Raw genomic sequence first — 21,657 nt, forward strand, 5'->3', positions numbered from 1 at the left:
ATGCAGAGATGACTTAAATAAATAAAACTTAAAAAAAAAAAAAAAGAGGAAGTAAGCATGCTGATGGGAGAGAAAGGTCACTGCAAATGGGAAACGGTGCCAGCTCAGAAAGGTAAAGAACAAATTCACGGTAATGGTTTTGAATGGAGACTTAGGGGGTGGGGGTGGCTGTGTTGACAAGAATAGAAAAGTCATTAGCTACTATTCTACATTTCCTATTGGCTGCACAAAACACTGGGGAGAAAGACCAGGGTTTTGAAGCAATTGCATTGAGCATCAGTAAGCTAAATTTCAACTGCAATACCTTTAATGCCAATCTATCTATCCTATTATCTCTCGTAAGACTCTGATATGACCCATACACTCAATCTGATTAACTGGGACTCCCCAAACCAACTGCTACCCAATATTGAGCTGACAGGAAGCACTTTAGTAAATCTTAATTTCTTAAACACTTAGTTAGAAGTACTGTGCTAAAATCTCTTATTTCTTCTTATTTTATCTTCACAATAACCACAACAGGTCTGTCAGGGGTGCCCAAGACCACCCCTACATTCAAAGACTTGCAAGAAACACTCACAGAACTCAGTATCTAAGCTGTACTTATGGTTAAGGAATTATTACAACCATGTATTAGGAATACACAAATGAATAATAAGAGAAAAAAAACACAGATGGAATCTGTAGGAATCCATATGCAAACTTCTTTATGTTCCCCTCTCCCATGTGGTGGTCAGAGAGTACACTCTTCTCCCAGCAATGAAAACATAATAATATATGTGCAATATATCCATTCAGGAAAACCTATTAGGGACTCAGTACCAGTGTCTGTTTGTTGGAGGGCTGGTCCATAGGTACTCTCTGCCTAGAATTATCAAAATTCCAGATCACAAGAAAGGAGGTGTTGAGCACAAACCATATTATTTGTATTAACAGACTAGGCAGAGTGAACAACTCTTATCAATTAGGAAACACTTTCTATCAGTACCAGCCAAGGGCCAATCTTACAAGCACCTTTCTTAGTTTCGGGACTGCTCTATCAACTCTTTCCTGCACACAGGGCACTTATTACTCCACAAAGATCAAGTAACTACAACACAGAGACATTCAATAACTCATCTAGGATCCTAGAAGTTCTAAGTGCTAGTGTGTCTTAGTTTGACAGCTCCTTAAAAATACAGAGACAAAGGACTTGTCAAATGGTTTAGTTTTAGGAAAAATTCCAAGAAACAGAAGTAGAGGTGAGAAAGAGATGACTAGGAGTCAGGGAAATGTGAGGATGGAAAGCTCATCCAAGGGTGTATTTTTTTTTTAAGATTTTATTTTTAAGTAATCTCTACACCCAACATGGGGCTTGAACTTACAACCCCACAATCAAGAGTCACATGCTCTACCAACTGAGCCAACCAGGCACCCCCAAGGGTGTTTTATTAATTTGGTTACCACCATGGGCAAGTGGGGATCAATCCCACTACAGCACAGAGGGAAATGAACTTTAACATTGTCCATTCAAAACACTGAAGAGGAGAATAGTTATTTACTGGTTCTCCATTACCTATTGGTCAAGGTTCTCAGGAACTATTAGCTTCCAATATTAGAGAAATCCTAGGGAAGAAAGTAAGAAGCCTTCGTGTGGTTTTGAAGCAAGCGTAGGAGTCAAAATTTATATCTAGACAATGCAAGATAGGGCATAAAAGGTGTAAATGCAGTCTATACTAGCCCTCGGCAGTTTAACTTGCCCAGACTATACCTAGGTCATCATGGTTGGCTTCCATAGCTTCCAGGGATTAAAGACACAATAATATGGACCAACATGACAGTTTTAACTACAGTTCACATTTGGTGTAGAAGAGGTTAGAGTAAAACTACATCTCAGAAATTCTAGTCATAACAGCATTTTTTACAGGAAGCTATTTAAGGCCAGCAGTGGTGTATATATATAAAATTTTGCAGGAATTCTGACTCTGGCTTAGTCAAGTTTCTGTCAAATATCAGGTTTCTATTAAATAACCTGTTAAATATGGACATATATATGTGTGTGTATATATATATACACACACACACACACATATATATAAAACTGTGAGAGATGTGTGTGTGTATGTGTATATATACACACAAACAACTGTGAGAAATGTATGTCTGTTGTTTAAGCCACCTAGGATAGGATTTATTTTGCTATGGCATCCCAAGTTACGACAACAGTATACCAGAAGAAGGAAACATTTTAAGTGGAAGCAGAGAAAACAAAAAACAGGGTAGCTGTATTTGTCTAAAACCAAGTAGTAAAATATTGATCAACTAATTTAAACGGTGTCTTGAACATGGTAAAAACAATAGCTTCCTGATTGTCGGAAATGAAGTGGATACAAAGTATGAAATGAGTTATATGTACAAAAAAAAGTTATTACAGAGAAATAAATAGAGGCATGGTATGAATTTGGCAAAGCAAATTCCATTAACTTTAAGGTCTGTATTTCTCAAAAATGCCATTTTTTATTGGGGAATATTTGATGGTTTAAGACCCGCTCAAAACAACCATAAAAAAATGTTTAAATCAGGCTGAAATGTGAATTACGATTATGAGTCCTAAGTAAATAAACAGAGCTGATATAAATTACCTTGTCACGATTAAAATAAAAACAAAGTCATCTTTTTATTACATTTTATTTTTTATATACACCACAATTGAAGAATCTTCCAAAGAACTGTGCTTTAAAACATAGAGAGCAGTAACTTTAAAGCTCTGGGAGAGGTAGTTTAATAGATAATTCAATAGGTACTCTGGAGGCCTCTAAATAACATACAGGAAAATAATACACACAATGGCCCGGAAGAGTCACCATAACCCAAGTAGCAGATTTTGCCAGAGCCGTGCCAAATAACATTTTTCAGTAACCCTTGAAAAAGGCATACAAGAAAAAAAATTTAACTAAGTGAAATAAAGTCCAGTTCACTGACAGAATATCTGACTGGTTCATGTACATTTCTAGAAGTTTTCTGTGTCACTGGGATATGAAAATTCAAAATTATCTCAGACATATATGTATTTTTGGAGCCCTACAAAAAAGTATTAAGCTATAGCCAAGATAGATGAAGGACCAAAATTAGGAACTGGTTAAAATATCTATCACCAACTCTCTTCCTTCAGAGCTACTGTTAACATCAAGCTAGACATATGAAGATTAACACTGTGCCAACTCACCATCCCTGTGCATCTAGGTATTTATGGAAGATAAAATCTGCTTCATAGAAATGTGCTGAGAATTAGCTCTCTAGTATCTGCAAGCCCTTTGTAAACCTACGTGGAAGCTGAGCCCAAATCTTATCATTTCTTTAAACATTTAACACCTTCAACTCTAGCATTCTCTTTAACAGATGCTCCTCACATCTCACATGTCAAAGCACAGCTTCCTACAATCCCTAAAAATAGAAAACAGGATGACACATTTTGGTCCTGATAAGCAAAATTGAAGTTGCTATAGGACAATCTGATAAGCCAATCCTAGTATTATGAGAAATGGAAGGACCTCATTCATGATAGGAGAATTTAGGGAAGGAGAAGAGTAAATTGGGACCAATCTTTCTTTGTTGTACATAAACACTCACTCTGCCTTTTATCAAGGGAAAGGGTCCCTTCGGCTTAATACTATAAATATGTTTATCAGAATATGTAAGGTGAAGAGTTGAAGATAAGGAATTTTTAAAAATTAAATGTCACATATCTAAGCCAATTTATAAATCTGTTAATTCTACATGTCCAGATTTGGACGTGTCAAAAAAAAAATTTTGGACTTATGTTTTAGAACAAAGTTGTAAGACAGTATATGCATGTTCCTCATTTCTTTAATATAAACATACCATACTATTGGATTCTAAAATGTACTTTTGTAAACTTTGAATTTATCTGAAACTGATTGTATCTAAAACTGTGTTGTATTTTTAATTCTTGTATTCTTTTCTCCCCTTAACCCCTCCATAGAAAGCTGTGATTAAACTCATGGGGTCTCCTCTTAACTATAGACACATGCCAACCTCTTTCCCGTCTGCATAAATTCTGCACAAGCAATTCCATATCCTTGTAATTTTATCCTCCTTGATCTTCACATGCCGATTTTCTCATCCTGAGAAATTCAGCTGAAACATTCTCTTCTAAATACTGTAGTCCCCAATACACTAATTAGTTTTCACCCACACTGTCAGCCCTTGTAACCCATTCTTCCTTTCCACCCAATCACATTAATATCACCATACCTCTTGGTTATGGTCACATTTGTTTTTTCCAATTTATTTTCATGTATCCATGGGTTAGGGTCTCCCCTATAGACTTTAAGCTCCCTGAGTGGATTATCTATATTCAATTCATTTGCCACTCTCTTCCTACACCTAACATCTCCTAGGCAGTCAAATATTTAATCTAGGACTATGTACAAGTCTATCTTTAGATCTGGATTAGAAAAAAAAAAATGACTCCAAGGTAACCTATTCTTTATGCACTGCTGTATTTTCCAAATTTTCTAAAACAAACATGTATTTCTTGTTAAATCAAGAAAAGTATCTCCTTTTCTAAGGGTGGCTTTCCCTTTATAATGCTCTTCTTAGGGCTTTGATTTTGATATCGTCCAGGTATTTGAGTCAAAGGCAGTCATTTACTGCTTGGTCATCAAAATGTACATATTAGTCTTCTATGGAAAAGATGTTCCCATCAGTGAAGAAGATACTCAACTATCTGGTAGTCCTGTTGGTGGTCATGACCTTCAAAAGCTTACTCAAGGAGGAAAAATAGGAGTTAAAAAATTGACAGTTTACAAAAGCTTCGATCCAACAGCATGAAATCACTTCCAGAGGTGCAGCAATCAATCTTTTTCTTAAATGGTATCAACCGCAAAGTCCATAGTGGAACAAGATTAACTTGTTTGGAACTAGACCAACCCTCAAGGCCAGGAAGGTGACAAGAGAAGGAGCCTAGTCAGAAAACACACTGCCTGCAAGAACAGTAACAAATAAAGGTCAACTTTTTCCTAAAATAGACAAGGAAGTCCGAAGGAGAGAGTTGGTGAAGCATGGGGATGAAGAATCATGTCACAGAAAAGCCCAGTAGCATTCACCAAAGTAAAGCAGACTAAATTCCAGGGGCTGAACTTCAACCCTTGAAAGAGAAACTTTAAGAAGTCAGGTAAAGTCATAATCCTACATTTAATGTAAAATCCTGAAGAGAAAGGCTCTTGAACAGAGCATAAAGATCCACTTTTCAGAACATGGGTCCAAGTGCCTATAATCTAAGGGTCTAGTTATTTAAACTAAGTCACAAAGGGCAGACAAGTAACAAGCACAAAACATCCATGAGCTATGGAGTGGTGGGCTGTAGCTCTGTCAAATTTACTGTGAAAGAGAAAGAGCAGCTCAAGAAAAGTAGCTAATTTCTATCTGTAATTTAAGGGTTTGATTCTGTCATTAAAATGGATCTAAAGTAAACAATGTAAATTATTAACATGTCCAAGGAGGTTAAGAATACACAGATAAGGGGTGCCTGGGTGGATCAGTCGTTAAGCGTCTGCCTTCGGCTCAGGTCATGATCCCAGGGTCCTGGGATCGAGCCCCACATCGGGCTCCCTGCTCCGCGGGAAGCCTGCTTCTCCCTCTCCCACTGCCCCTGCTTGTGTTCCCTCTCTCGCTGTGTCTCTCTCTGTCAAATAAATAAATAAAATCTTTTTTAAAAAAAAAAAAAGAATATACGGATAAGATATGGATTATCTTGTACAGTACTATATATAATTTAAAATATTTATATCACTTTTTTAAGAATTAAAATGCTAAGAGACTATTTTCCTTTATGCAAAATTTCCTCTTTTCAACTGACCACAATAGTTTAGGTTACTATTTAATAAGATTCTTAGATTACATTTAACTATACTGAAGAGTATACACATTGAATTTATTTATTATGTACCTACTGGAATGCAGCATAAGCCCCTCCCCTTGGGTAGACATGCTATCCTACCTAAGGTTTTGATGGTTCACAGGATCATGGATTCATTTCATGTGATTGTTTTCTTGGGCTTTATGCTTTTTTTGTGAGGAAAAATTTTTTGTTACCGATTTTGACTTTAAGAAGATTTATACTCTAATGTCACCTAATAATGTCAAAATTCTATCATTCATAATGTCCCTCTCCTTCCATCTAAGACACTGCCTGTTTTCTTACCGTTATTACTCTTTGAAAGGAAAAAAGAAAGATGGGGGAGAAGTTTGCATTGCCTCTTTCAAGGAAAAAACTGACTGCCTTTACAAAAGCTCAACATTAGGGGCACCTGGGTGACTTAGTCAGGCCTCTGCCTTCAGCCCAGGTCATGATCTCTGAGTCCTAGGAAAGAGACCAGGGTCTGACTCCCTACTCAGTGGGGAGTCTCCCTCTCCCTCTCCCTCTGCTCCTAACCCCACTTGTGCACTCTCACTCTCTTGCTCTCACATAAATAAAATCTTTAAAAAAAAATAAAAACCACAAAAACTCAACATTACATAAATATAAATCTGAACAATTGTCTGATCGTGCTTGACCCCCATGACGATACCATTTAAGGCTTGCCACTATAATCTACTCATTAACTGTCCAGATTGAGAAACAAACATGAATTGATCTGAAAAAAAACTAAGTGTAGGACTGTTTGGGGATGTAGCAATATTCAGACTTCAATTAAACTATTTGTTCCTGTATCCCCTTAAGCTACAATGAACACAATTTCCATACTCAGGATACTCAGAAGGCTGATGTATTTATTTTTAAAGATTTTATTTATTTGAGAGTGAAAGAAATAGCGAGAGAGAGCACAAGTGAGGAGGAGAGCGAGAAGCAAGTTCCCGCTGAGCAGGGAGCCCAACTCGTGCTCAATCCTAGGACCCTGGCATCACGACCTGAGCTGAAGGCAGCAGCGGCCCAAAAGACCAAGCCACCCAGACGCCCCAGGAGGCTAATGTATTTAAACCACATAACCCACCTTTCTAGGAGCAAACCTATTGAACAAATACGTACGTTTAAAAAAATAGTACTACTTTGCATTTATAGACACCATTCAGTTTCAGCCCACGTTGAAAGAGTACAAAATTTCTAAGTATGAAATTTGAGTGAAACAAACATAATAATACTCAGCCACATGGTAAGATGTAACGAATCCCAGTTTGAAACAAGCCCACTAGCATTCTCCAAACTCATTTCTGAGCATGATAAGGGCTGTGCCGTGCCAAAGAGCCCATTCCACCCAAAAACTGAAAGAATAATTAAAGTCCATTGATGTAGTCTGTTGCTAACCACATCCTAAATTCTGTAATCTTAGCTGTGTACAATATAACAAAGTAATAACAGAAACAAATCCTCAATCGCTACATTTGTTACTTTATGCTCCCAGGGAAATAATTTCCTATGAGAAAAGCACCAACTCATTTCACCAATGTACCACTTAATGCACAAAAACAAAACCTACTTTTCATGGGGAAAACAGACTTTTGGTGACTGGCAAATGGGAAGGGTGATAGGAGCCTGGAGAACATTTGATCTGTTGGCAAGAGAAACCCTTACACCGCACTCTGCCTCAGCTAAATTTGAGACCTCAGCACCTTGAGCTTATACATTAACGCTGATTGCTACTTCTCAGTGGAGAAACAGTGAGGGTACAGGTATAGAACACATTCCAGCTTTTTTTCTAGAAAATAACACACATCTGCTCACTGTAACGTAATTACTGAACGGTAATTAGAACTTAGCACTGGGGTTTAAATAACAAATGCTGGATTTTTTTAGGACCTGGCTCAAAATGAACTGAAGTCTTAAGTCCAGTGATTTTGCACAAGGTTCCAGGGAGGCAAGGGGTAAAACAGGAAGAGTATCAGGCCGTGGGCTAGGAGCCTCAAAGTCCCTGCTCTTCATCTGACTAGCTGTATCCTATCATCCCTCAATTTCCTCATCCACAAAACGAGTGAGTTTAACTAAAGACACCTAAAGCTCTCAGTTTCAACACTCTAACTGTCCCGTTTTTCAGATTATTTTAAGACAGTAATTTCAGTTAGTAAGCCAGCTTCCCAACTTGCCAAGCAACACCAAACATAACAATTTATGAAGTGGTGCCAATGTTGGCAAGACACCGAAAAGGTTTGAAACAGAAAATTCTTTCATATCAGGAACAAAATCTGTATTTATAAGAGCTATAATGATCACAAAGATTCATAAAGATCCCCAGTAACCTGTGGATCACACTTTGAGAAAATTTCTTCTCAAAATTCTTCAACCCGAGTTACATATAGGCATCACATGGGGTCAATTTATAAAACACCGGTACTTAAGCTCCCATCTGAGATCAATTAAATAAGAATCCCTGGGGCCAGGCTCTGTCATTACTATTATTACTATTTTTTAAGTCCCCATACAATCCTAATGTTCAAAGACTGAAAGCCACTGTTTTAAACAAAAATAAAATTAATTAATAATGGGGGGCACTTTAAGGGCATTCAAGAAGAGCTTCGATATGAAAAAAAAAAACATTTTAAAGCATCAGAATACCTATAACATTCTAAATGTATAATGTAAAAATTGTAACATTTCTGGGGGGAAGGGGGCATACATCCCCACACAAATAATTCTCGGACATCAGCTGGATGTCTTACAATCCAACTCAATTCTGATACCTATACCCAGAAATAATCAGGTTCCATAGGTAAAAGCTTCAGTCCTACAAGGCTTCCCAGCCATTGCCTCTGCCTTGCCCAAATTCAGACGCCAAATGCAAATCCAGCATATCCAGGCTGTTCCTGTGCCGCTGACTGACCAACTACAAATTGCAGGTTCCACAATCCCCTTCAACTGAGGATGCCAATTCTAAATTCAGATTGTTACCTGTACTTCTAGCCAACTGGCTATAAATTAGAGGTTCCCACAACCTCCTCCTTCCTTGGGTTGAATTAATTTGCTAGAGAGGCTCACAGAACTCAGAAACATTTTACTTACTGTATCATCACTCAGGAAGAGCCAGATGGAGGCCATGCACAGGGCTAGGCATGCGGAACAGGCCAGGAGCTCCCATGCCCTGCAGACATGCCACTCCCCCATTACTTCCCCTGAGTTCCCAAACCCAGAAACTGCAAATGGCTGTGTTCCTGGGTTTTTAAAAGTCATGATTGCTTAAATCACTGGCCACTGGTGATTGATTTAACATCTAAGCCCTCTCCCCACAGAGGATGGGAGCAGGGGCTGAAAGTTAAACCCTCTAATCACACCACTGGTTCTCCTTGCAACCAGTCCCCATCCTTAGGTGCTTCCCAAAAGTCACCTCATTAACATAACAAGAGACAACTTGGTCACTCTCAAGGCTTAGGAAATTCCAAGGGTTTTGGGAACTGTGAGTCAGGATCCATGGGTCATTCAGATGACCAAATATATATTTTTCATGTAAATCACAGTATTGCAAATGTGTTTCAATATTTTTAACTAACAACCAAGAAAAATATATATTTTAAATTCAATATGAAGAATTTACTAAGTTATTTTAAACTCATGAATGGTAGTTGTTACAGACAAAATTGTGTTATCAAACAAGTTTTGAAATGCCTTAAATATAGAAATTTATTTTTATATCAAACAGGTTTTGGAATGCCTTTAATACAGAAGTTAAAACAAGAGTTGATTCTAATCCATGTAGGAAAACATACACATAGTTCTCTAAGAAAAAGAGCAAATTAAACCAATAGTTTAACCAATAGTTAAATTTAGTTTACCTTACCCAAGAATCCTCTGAAAATCCAATTATCAGGGAAATTGTATTACTGCCAAAAATATGGTAATTGTTAAATAAATATTACTTGTTACTATTGTCCATCAATTCATTACTATTTGCTTTTGTGTTTACTTCTGGAAAAAAATAATAAAAAGCCTATACTTCCAATGAGCTTTGGATGTAGTGAATGAAGTGGGCAGATTCAAACAATTAAAAGATGGTAAGAAAGCAGTGAGAAAAAAGGAGGGCAGCTGGGAGAGAGATGAGTAGTCTCTTCACAGAGAAGATGGAAACAGAGTTGAGGACCTAGTAAATTAGTAAGGTTTGGGGAAAGGAAATGAGAACTAACATGTTCTTAGGCCCAATAAAGACTTCAGTATGCCAGGACCTAGGGTCCCAACTATGATCAACTACAGCCATTGAATCACATCACTTAAAAGATCGTGGTAGCTGGAACTACATCAGGATCAGCCAGGTGCCATCACTTCCTCTAGCCCTCTTCCTGTGAAGTCTCACAAAAGTGAGAATAAAGTTTTTATTGACATTATGAAATATCATATATAACTTTATGCATTTTTCAACTTACATTTTCCACATCATCATAGATCATGGACATCTTTTCGTGTAGGTAAATATAGACCTAAACTATATCCATTTTATGAGCTCCATATATTTTATTGTGTGGTTACAGCATAAATTTCAACCATGCTTATTAAAACAAGACTTGGATGAATAAAACTGAATACACAGAAACAGGGACATGGGTATATTTATGCACCTCTATAAAGATTCCAATAAAACAGACACTAAGACAGACACACTGTGTTACCAGTCAGGAAAAGGCTAGGTTATGCTTCAACAACAATAACACTACAAAATTAAAACTCAGTGTCTTAGAGAAATTTTTAGTTGTCACTTGTACTCCACATCAGACATGGAAATGCAGAGGAGTCCTGCTCATCACTCTCAATAGGAACCCAGGTTGACAGAACAGCTCCCAGTTGGAGCACTGAACGCTGTCATGATAGGAGGCAGAGTTAGCAAAGGAAATGATGGCTGGTTCTTAAAATTTCTCCCAAAGTTGTACTTACTACATCTGTTTTAGGATTTCAGCATTATCAGGGGAGCTACAGCAAGGTCCAGTGGAGGACCTTGCATAGAGCATAAAGTCAAAAGCTCAGTATACATCTCCCTGGCTAATCTTCTCATTGGGAAGATACCATGTGATTCCAAGGTAAACCACAGGAAGTAGCACACGATACATTCCAGTGTTGAATGAGAAGGCAGTGCTTAGAAACACAGACTTTTAGACAGATGTGGTATCACCATTATCCACTTAGATGATATTGGATATTATTTGAACTTCAGGTCTTATTTTGTTATCTATAAAAGGAGAATAACACCCCCCTATGGGAGAGATTGGCTACTTGTTCACCAAACTTAATTTCCTTCCCCCCTGCATACAAGGCTGGATTACATTTCCCAGGCTCCCTTGCAATTAGGTACTACATGACCAAGTTCTTACCAGTGGAATGTCACTAAAGGGCTAGATGCCTCTTTCAGGCCTGGCTCATATAAAACCATCTCTGCTATCCTTACCTTCTCTCTCCGCTCTTGTGGTGGGTGCAACAAAGAACCCAGCAAAGGACTCAGAAGGTCTGTAAAATGGTGAGCCACAACTAGAAAGACACATTTGTATTAAATTGTTGGGTGGGGGCACCTGGGTGGCTCAGTTGGTTAAGTGACTGCCTTCAGCTCAGGTCATGATTCCAGGGTCCTAGGATTGAGCCCCATATCATGCTCCCTGCTCAGCGGGGGGCCTGCTTCCATTGCTTATGCTCTCCTGCTCTCTCATTTTGTCAAATAAATAAATAAAATCTTTAAAAAAATTTTTTTAAAATAAACTGTTGGGTGAAATAGAAATGTCTATTGTGTGGTAGTTGGGACTTTAAGCATTTAGCCTACACACACTATTGTACTCCCATATTAGGGCACTTATAAAGACTAATGAAAAATTAAAAGAAAATTCTTATCACAGTGCCCATAAATACTGCATACTAAACAACTACTAGCTATGATCCTTGTACTATTCTGATATTTACTATTTGATAGGTATGAGTATTTTTTGTACTCTAGTCAATTTCAACTTGCATAGACACCATTACTGACCAATAAACACATTTAAAACAAAATGGGCTCCAAAAGTCATTCTTAGTATCACTACCTTCATATCAAATACAAATACTGTCCAATAATAGTCCAAAACTAAATATGGCTTCTTACTTCTTTTAGTAAAAACCCAATCCTTAGAAATGTTATTTCAAGGTAAAGGAGTACTCACATTCATTATTTCGAGAACACTGGCACAAATGTATATTGATTTTTAGGTTTTATAATGAAATTTGCTTGATGTGGTTTTCTTCACAAATGAAATGAACATTGACTTGCCCGATTGCATATTGACGATGAAATCATCTTTAGATACAGAAGCCCGTGTAGATACTGTCAAAGAAAGTTAGGCATGATGAATGGGCTCTTTTGTAAGTTGACAATATTAGTTCTGACCCTAACTTTGATCTTTCCCTATTGTTTAGAAAGAGGAAGCAGGAAGATATTACTTCTCTTCTTCCTCACTTTACCTCAAGAGTCCTGTTTCTATAACTGACTTGAGAAGAAAAAGAAGGGAAGAGGGTGCCTGGAAAGAAAAATCATGTGGTAAGAGCTTGTATCTATGAAATAAGTGCAGGCAAAATATTCTCACCTGTCAGTAAAAATAACTGTTTACTAAGAAACAGAACTAGAATAGCTGGAATACTCTTCTGAGTATTCACCACCTCCCTACTTTAAATGCAAAGTAATAAAATGTATTCAATTGTTTTGCATTTCCTCAAAATGAGACTTTCATCTCTCAGAACTGCAGATTAAATGTTTCTCTGGTTATGTGCACAGGATACACCATCTTATCCACTCATTACAGAAGTTTATTTAGTAAGTTTATGTTTCTGAAAAGGAAAAAACAGCCAGTTTTTTGAGAGCCATATACATGTCACTTTGCTGAGACAAATATTAGTCCCATTTCATTTCAGGTTTTTAGGTATTATTATTTGGACTCCAGGGCAGAAGAACTGAGGGACTATTTTAAAATCACCTAAGCATATTTTTCATTCATTACTGAATGGCTACTATGTACCTTGAGGACAACATATATATAATCCCTGCCTCTTTGGGAGCTTATAATTAAGAACATGTTAGGTTGCATTTAGGCCCAAAATGGTTCCAGGAAGATAGAAGTCCCTATAATTCAAGTTACAAGTCCCCAATAGAAGTTTTAGTTGAGGGACACCTGGGTGGCTCAGGTGGTTAAGTGTCTGCTTTAGGCTCAGGTCATGATCCCAGAGTCCTGGGATTGAGTCCCGCATCAGGCTCCCTGCTTAGCAGGGAGTCTGCTTCTCCCTCTGCCTCTGCCTCTCTCTCTCACTCTCTCTGTTTCTCATGAATAAATAAATAAAATCTTTAAAAAAAAAAAAAGTTTTAGTTAAAAAAAAAAGTATAGCTCCTAAAATGGTCAAAGAAACATAAAATTAGCTCTTTGAGGAAGACGCGGTCGCAGCTACAGCGGAGGTTGGGACGCCCCGCTCCTGCTCCTGACTCACCGCTGTTCGCTCTCCCCGAGGAACAAGTCGGTCAGGAAGCCGCGCCGCAGCCATGGCTTTTTTAAAGACACCGGGAAGACTCCCGATTCACCGAATCAGAATTACTCTCACCAGCCGCAACGTAAAATCTTTGGAAAAGGTATGTGCTGACTTGATCAGAGGCGCAAAGGAAAAGAATCTCAAAGTGAAAGGACCAGTTCGGATGCCTACCAAGACTCTGAGAATCACTACAAGAAAAACTCCTTGTGGTGAAGGTTCTAAGACCTGGGATCGTTTTCAGATGAGGATCTATAAGCGACTCATTGATTTGCACGGTCCTTCTGAGATTGTTAAGCAGATTACTTCCATCAGTATTGAGCCAGGAGTTGAGGTTGAAGTCACCATTGCAGATGCTTAAATCAACCTTTTTAATAAATTATCAGTTGTTAAAAAAAAAAAGAAAGAAACATAAAATTAGGTTGGGGAATCCCACTTAAATCAGTGATTATACTTTTCTGCATTTTCATAGTATTCTTTTGTGATCAGAAAAAAAAATCACAAAAATAGTGATATTTAGAAATTTAAAATACTTTGCATTATTAAATAATATGTTGGCTATAACAGAAAATCATCCATGTATTAAAAAGTATAGAGAGTAGGCTAAAAAAGCTATTTTAAACTCAACAGTTCATAAGAGACAATATTAATATCTTGCTAAAGATAATTCATTTTGATGTACCTTTTTCTCACCAAAAAGACAAAAAAAATTGCGATTTAAAAAAGCAGTGACTATTTTTATTAAGCAAAACCTAATATCTATGTCTATCCACTACAGATAAATACTTAAATATAAATGTGATGATATGATTTCAGCTTCAAAGCAAACAGATTTCACAGGATTCTATACTGACAGTTATGAAACATTCATATATTATCAGGCCCAGAAATCCTGTCCTAACTCAACTTTCTCAATTATCTACTCAGTAAATTACTATTTCAAACTCCAAATGGGTCTTCAAGAGCTGACAGGCTGATATTCCTCTGACCAGGATGGCTTTATCTGACGTGGTGCCTTGCATCCTTTCAGAGTCCCAGAACAAAAATTAACACAGCAGCATTTCTCTTATGTGCCCTAAATCTGAAGGGAGGAAAAAGGTTCAAAACTAACTGTTTTTTCTTAAACACTTTATTTAAAGACTGTGTTTTTTTTTTTTCTTTAAGATTTTATTTATTTATTTTGAGAGAGAGTGTGTAGGTGAGCTGGTGGTGGGGGAAGGGACAGAGGCGGAGAGAGAGAATCTCAAGCAGTCTCCATGCTGAGCATAGACCCCAAAGCAGGGCTCAGTCGCACAACCCTGAGATCATGACCTGAGCGGAAATCAAGAGTCAGACACACTGACTGAGCCTCCCAGGTGCCCCCATGAGGCTGTGACTTTTAAAATTTCAAAGCCTGTGTACAACTCTTTAAAAGATTATTTATTTATTTATTTATTTATTTATTTATTTATTTATTTATGAGAGAGACAGCAAGAGAAAGCACAAGGGGGGACAGGGAGAGGGAGTCTGACATGGGGCTCGATCCCAAGGACCCCGAGATCATGACCTGAGCTGAAGGCACACGCTTAACTGACTGAGCCACCCAGGCACCCCAAAGCCTGTGTATAATTTTAAAAGCCATCCGAAGTCTTATTTTGCTTAACCAATAAAACAGCAAGCAGAAAGATACAAAAGTGTAAAACTCCAAGAACAATCTGTGAAGATTCTACAATTGCAAAAGAAACAGTTTACCTACTTTTTAAAGGATCAAAAGAGAAGCTTATACTATTTTTCTGTGTAGTTGCATAAATTTCATTAAATGTGTATAATAACATCAAAGGAACTAATTCATTGTTAAGATTTGAAGGCACTGGAAGTTTGGGAATAATTAAAAAGATGTATGCAATTTTTTTTGCTGAGTAATGAATATGTCAAGAAATATGAATTTTACTAGACCTATTTATTAAAGTGTATACATCAAAGATCCTAAAAGTTAACCACTTCTCTGCATTTCCAACTATTCATAAGTGCTCCTCATGGAGTATAACGATGAATGAATACAAAACTTCAAACACAAGTTACGAAATATAATTTACTATGAGAGTAAAAAAAAAAATTTATTTACTTGAGATAGAGAGAGAGAAAGAGAGCACGTGAGCACAAGCAGGGGGAGGGGCAGACAAAGAGGGAGAAGTAGGCTCCTGGCTGAGTGGGGAGCCAGAGACGGGGCTCAATCCCAGGACCCTGGGATGGTGACCTGAGCCAAAGGCAGATGCTTAACCTATTGAGCTACTGAGGTGCCCCATTATGAAATTTAAGAATCTAAAAATTGTAACTGTTTCCTATATTTATATGATGAACTTTTGAATATACAGATTTAAAATGCATACACATGACACTCATATACATCCATATATATATATATATATATATATATATACAAATACATATATGAAGAAATTATAAGAAAAAAGGAAAGAAATTTAGAGAAACCTTGTTTTATGTATTAACTATATATCCAAGTCCACATACTGATTCTGTCATTACTGGCTAGATAACTCTGGGCTCGTAGTTTCAACTTCTATGTTAGTTTTGTTATGGCTAGGAAAAGCAGTGTAATTGATATATAATATATATAAGGTACTAAGTCAGCATATTACCTTAGATGGTCATATTGAGAGAAAGAGAAAATGTGGGGAGGGACAAAGGGAGAGGGAGAGAAAGTATCTCAAGCTGACTCCACATACTAAGCACAGAGCAGGGCTCGATCTCAGGACCCCGAGATCATAACCTGAGCCAAACCAAGAGTCAGACGTTCAACCAACTGAGCCATCCAGGCATCCCAAATTGCACAAGTTTCTTACATATTCTAGATATTAACCCCTTATTGGATAAATGATTTGCAAATATCTCCCATTCAGTAGGTTCCCTTTTCATTTTGTTGATGATTCCTTTGCTTGCGGAAGCTTTTTAGTTTGGTGTAGTCCCATTTGTTTACTTTTGCTTATCTTACCTTTGCTTTTGGTGTCAAATCCAAAAAAAAAAAAAAAAAATCATTGCAAAGACCAGTGTCAAAGAGTTTGCTCCCAATGATTTTTTCTAGGAGTTTTATGGTTTCAGGTCTTACTTTCAAGTCTTTAGAGCATCTTGAGCTGATTTTTGTATATGGTATAAGATAGGGATCTGTTCTGATTCTTTTGCATGTGGCTGTCCAGTCATCTCAACACAATTTATTGAGGAGACTATCCTTTCCCCATTGTATGTTCTTGGATCCTTTGTTGCAAATTAACTAAGCATATATGCATGGGCTTATTTGGGGGCTCTCAATTCCATTCCATTGATCTATGTGTCTGTTTTCATGCCAATACCATACTTTTTGATTACTATAGCTTTGTAATGCAGTTTAGAATCAGGAAGTATGATGTCTCCCCTTTTGTTCCTCTTTTGCAAAATGGCTTTCGCTATTCAGGATCTTTTGTCATTCCATATGAATTTTAGAATGTGTTTGTTCTATTTCTGTGAAAAATGACATTGGAAATTTTATAGGGATTGCAATGAATCTCTAGATTGCTTTAGGCAGTAAGGATATTTTAACAATATATTAATTCTTCCAAACCATCAATAAGGAATATCTCTCCATTTATTTGTATATTCTTTAATTTCTTTTTTTTTTTAAGATTTTATTTATTTATTTGACAGAGAGAGAGAGTGAGAGCAGGAACACAAGCAGGGGGAGTGGGAGAGTGAGAGGGAGAAGCAGGCTTCCCGCCGAGCAGGGAGCCCGATGCGGGGCTCGATCCCAGGATCCTGGGATCATGACCTGAGCCGAAGGCAGACGCTTAACAACTGAGCCACCCAGGCACCCCATATTTGTATATTCTTTAATTTCTTTAAACAGTGACTTATACTTTCCAGTATACAAATCTTTCACTTCCTTGTTTAAAGTTATTTCTAGATTTTTTATTTTTTGATGCAATTATAAATGGGATTGTTTTATTAATTTCCCTTTCCAATAGTTGTTAGTATATAGAAACAACTGGTTTTTGTATGTTGATTTTGTATCTTATAACTCTACTGAATTCATTTATTAGTTCTCATAGTTTTTTGGTGGAATATTTAAGATTTTTCTATATATAATATCACGTCATCTGCAAATTGAGACACTTCTACTTCTTCCTTTCCAATTTAGATATATTTTGTTTCTTTTTCTTGCCTAATTGCTCTGGCTAGGACTTCCAGTACTATGTTGAATAGGAGTGGTGAAAGTGGGTATCCTTATCTTGTTCCTGATCTTATAGAAAAAGCTTTCAGTTTTTCAACATTGAGTATGATGTTGGCTGTGGATTTGTTATATATGGCCTTTATTATGTTGAGGTACGTTTTCTCTATACTCAGTTTGCTAAATATTTATGCATATGTAGTAAGATATGTATATATTTTAATAAATTATGTTACCAAAAAGGCATAGCCATTCTCAGATTAAATAAGCAACTAATAAATTGTGATATGAGCAGTTTTGTGGGTCAGGAGATTATGTTTAAAGTCCAAGTTCTACCACTAGCTAGCTATGTAACCTCAAATAAATTACTTAGCTTCTCTGAATCTTAAATTTTGATAGTCTGCAAATTGAAGGAAATGAATTATAAGTAAAGCACAAACATTGGGAGACTGGCTGTAAAAGACTCCATCATCTGAGACTGGAAAAACTGAAACTCAGTAAGTTCTAATACTCCCATCAGGTCTCAAACCCACTTGGGTAGGGTTCTTAATAGTCCATAAGGTTTCAAATACACTCAACAAAATGATCCTTTCTACTTTAAATCCCTGAGTTTAAGCTGAAACTCAATGTACATGACCACAGAAGTAGTTCTTAACAGTGCTAAAATTAGAACCAATACTTGTATCTCCCATCTTCATGATTTTTCTAGGGAAAGCATAAGCAACAACACATTGTGGTGATTATCCTATTATGTTATATAAGAACTAGGAAACTTGAAGTCAGGGAGCCTTGAAAATACGCACGGATTTTTTTCAATCAGAAAACGTCTTGGGATCTATATGTTTCCTTCAAAATGAGGAATTGTTTAATGGCTACTGAAGCTAGAGGAAGAAACAGAAGCTGCTCTTTGAAGGGAGGAAAAAAAGTCATATTTCCCTCAAAAAGCAAAGAAAAATGCCTGTAGGAATGTTTCATTCTAACAAGTGATTCTACTATATGGCTTAAGAACTTTGTTCTTCTAGTTGGGGATACTGAAAATAGCCTCCTCTGTAAGATTTAAAACACTTTAATATATTTTATTTTGTATATAGGAGGGTGTAGAGGAGGTTGACAAGGATTGGGATAGGAAGATAACTAAGAATCTTTTAAATGAAGAAAATCATGCATTATGTCAGTTTTAGCATATTATCATGATTGTGGCTCTCTGTCTAATAGATTCTATCATATAATATCTGAATGCAAAGAGAAAAGTCTGGAATTTTTAAGTGATAAAGATTAGAAATGAAAAAAAAAAAAAATCTTTTCTCCCCAGCAGCATATGCCAGCTTACGATTCTCAAAGCTTTATACTCTGAGGTCACTTCCTAGCACTTCATTCTTGAGTACTTCTAGTCGCCTGCTGGAGCTGGCCATCAATCTAAGTAAGCAGATCTCTGAAAAGAAATAAATCTTTTGACAACTGGCTATTTTTAGCAATACTTTGACAAATGCTTAAATAGTCAATGACTGGAGGAAGAAAGTACCTGGATGTAATTAGCAACTTTGTTAATTCTCGGTATATTCAGTTCTGCATTTTTAATTCTCCTCTTGTATATCTGAACTGTTGATTAAGTGATTCTCTGCCAGCTAATGTATGCATTCACCTAGCCATTGATTACTTCAAATGACTGCCTTGAATATTTACTGCTGGTTAAATATTTTAAACCTCTACCAACATTATCTTGTACCTACTTAAGAACTCATTGAGGCAGTTTTTTTTTTTAAAACCTCTCTTCCATTGTATTCTTGAAGCTAATTACAGGTAAAGCTTACTTGTTCTCCTCATTTTGAGGCATAACTTCCTGGGGGGAGGTGCCCTGTCCCATGGGAGGTTACTAACAAGAGCTTGGTGCAGAGCACTGTGTGGAGTGGGTGTTCATTGCTGGAGACAGAAGGAATGAATGAAGAACTGGCTACTCTGTTCATGCCTCTGCTCTCTCTCCAGCTTCTTTAATTAATCCCCTTGGCATTTCTCAGGGAGAAAGGTGGCACAACCTCATCCTCCCACCCCTAAGTTTCATGTTGTCCCACCCACCACTTTCTCTTAAAAATAAGTTTACTTTGAAACTCATTTCCAATTAATTTTATAATCAGCCGTTCTGAAACACAATTTAAAACTGGTTGTAGGGGAGTCAAAAGAAACTTTGAAACTAAAATTTTCAATTCTTCTCTGCTACTCTGTTGAAGCATGATGGGGCTAATGCCCAAGGTATCCCATTTAAAATGTACCACATTCTTTCAGAAGTAGGAGAGAAGATGTCCTTTCAATTTCTCAACTGGGAGAATTTATTGTCTTTACCTCAAAAGACACTATAAAACTGAAGCATCAATACTACTTGGTATAGAATTTTAAACTTCCATCCTGCTTTACAATATATTGTTTCAGCAAATCCTCACCACCTCTCTGTGAAGTGGGTAAATGTATTTCAGGATTTCTCAACCTTGGCACTATTGACATTTGAGGCCAGGTGACCCTTTGTTGAGGCAGCTCTCCCTGTAGGGTTTTTAGCATCATCTATGGTCTCTACCCACCAGTTGCTAGTAGCAGCAATGTCATATACAGTTGTGATTGTCACAACTGTCTCCAGATATTGCCAAATGTCCCCAAGTTTGAGGACAAATGATGACAAAATCACCCCCAGCTGGTAATCAATGATGTACCTATAATTCTGATTTCAGGAGTGATCTGTCATTAGAAACATTTAAGCAACTTACCCAAGTTTACAAAGACTGATTCCTTTCTTTAATTAACTTCCCAAACCTTCAGCAAATCTTTAACTCTACCTCAAGCATATCCTAAAATCTATCTTTCCATCTCTATCTTTATTACCACCAGCCAGACCAATGAACTGCCTCTTGCTTGAGCTAGTGCTATAATTTCCTATCTAGGATTTTTACTACCTCTCTTCCCCCTCAAATCCATTCTCCAGATACTGCATGAGTAATATTTGTAAAACCAATCAAATAATAAGAGTCTACAGTTTGAAACCTCCGATGTTGTCCCGATGTACAAAAAATAAAATCCAAACCACTTATCTTGCTTATCTCTCTGGTATCTCACTCTCATCCTGCCCACTGTTCAGAGTGATCTCCTTCACATTCTTAAAATAGGACAAGTTCATTGTTGCTTTGTAGTCTCTGCATAAACCGTTCCCCATCATGGATGCCTTTTCCCTGACCTGCAGATCTCAGCTAAATTACTAATCTAAAATAACAACTTATACATTTCCTATTTTAATTCTCTACATACTATTTGTTTGGTGTTTGTCTTACTATGTTACTTATCTTCTGTCTTCTCCAAAGAATGCAAACTCCGGGATGGCAGGAATGTCTTGTCTATAGATTCACTGTTTTGTTCACCACTATATTCCTAGCACTTTGAACAATTTGGCACATAGTAGGCACTCAATTTATGCATGTTGAATAAAAGTATCAATTAATAACTAATAAAATGTGGAGTCAGGACCAGAAACCAGGTGATTCTTTCCATTATACTATTAAAAAAAAACCCAAAAAACAGTGATTTCAAAGCTATCAATTCTTATAATAGAAATATGGTAGTGACGGGGATAGAAGAAGGTAAGATGGAGTCTCTGCAGGGGAAAAGCTTACAATCTATGGGGTAGTCATGAACACAACACACACACACACACGCACTTTTTCAAAAAGCACATGTGAGAAATGCCAAAACACTGGTATAGACATGAAACAGGAGAAAAGAAAGAAGTACAGGATGGGATCACAAAAGTCTGCATTTAGGAGGTTAGCTTAAGCTGCATCTTGAAGAAAGCAGAGGTCAATATACATTCCAGCAAACTGTTAACACTTTGGCCTTTAGGGGTCTGGATTAATAATGCCAAATGAGAGGGGAGGACCAGGTAGACTATGAGCTAATTACATTGCTTATATGTTTGCTGTAAGTATTCTGACATCTCTTGGCCATGGGCTACAGGACCCAGAGAGATGCTCCT

The 21,657-nt window shown here is 37.1% G+C and overlaps 1 protein-coding gene and 1 pseudogene across 4 annotated transcripts in view; one reads left to right on the forward strand and one right to left on the reverse strand.

The window, feature by feature from the left end:
- The window catches only part of CNTN4 (contactin 4), a 913,259-nt gene that overhangs the window by 790,978 nt on the left and 100,624 nt on the right, over positions 1-21,657 (reverse strand). The window lies entirely within an intron of this gene.
- On the forward strand, positions 13,467-13,811 carry LOC144379558 (small ribosomal subunit protein uS10 pseudogene; annotated as a pseudogene).

Source organism: Halichoerus grypus, chromosome 1, assembly GCF_964656455.1.
Source record: "Halichoerus grypus chromosome 1, mHalGry1.hap1.1, whole genome shotgun sequence".
NCBI lineage: Eukaryota > Metazoa > Chordata > Mammalia > Carnivora > Phocidae > Halichoerus > Halichoerus grypus.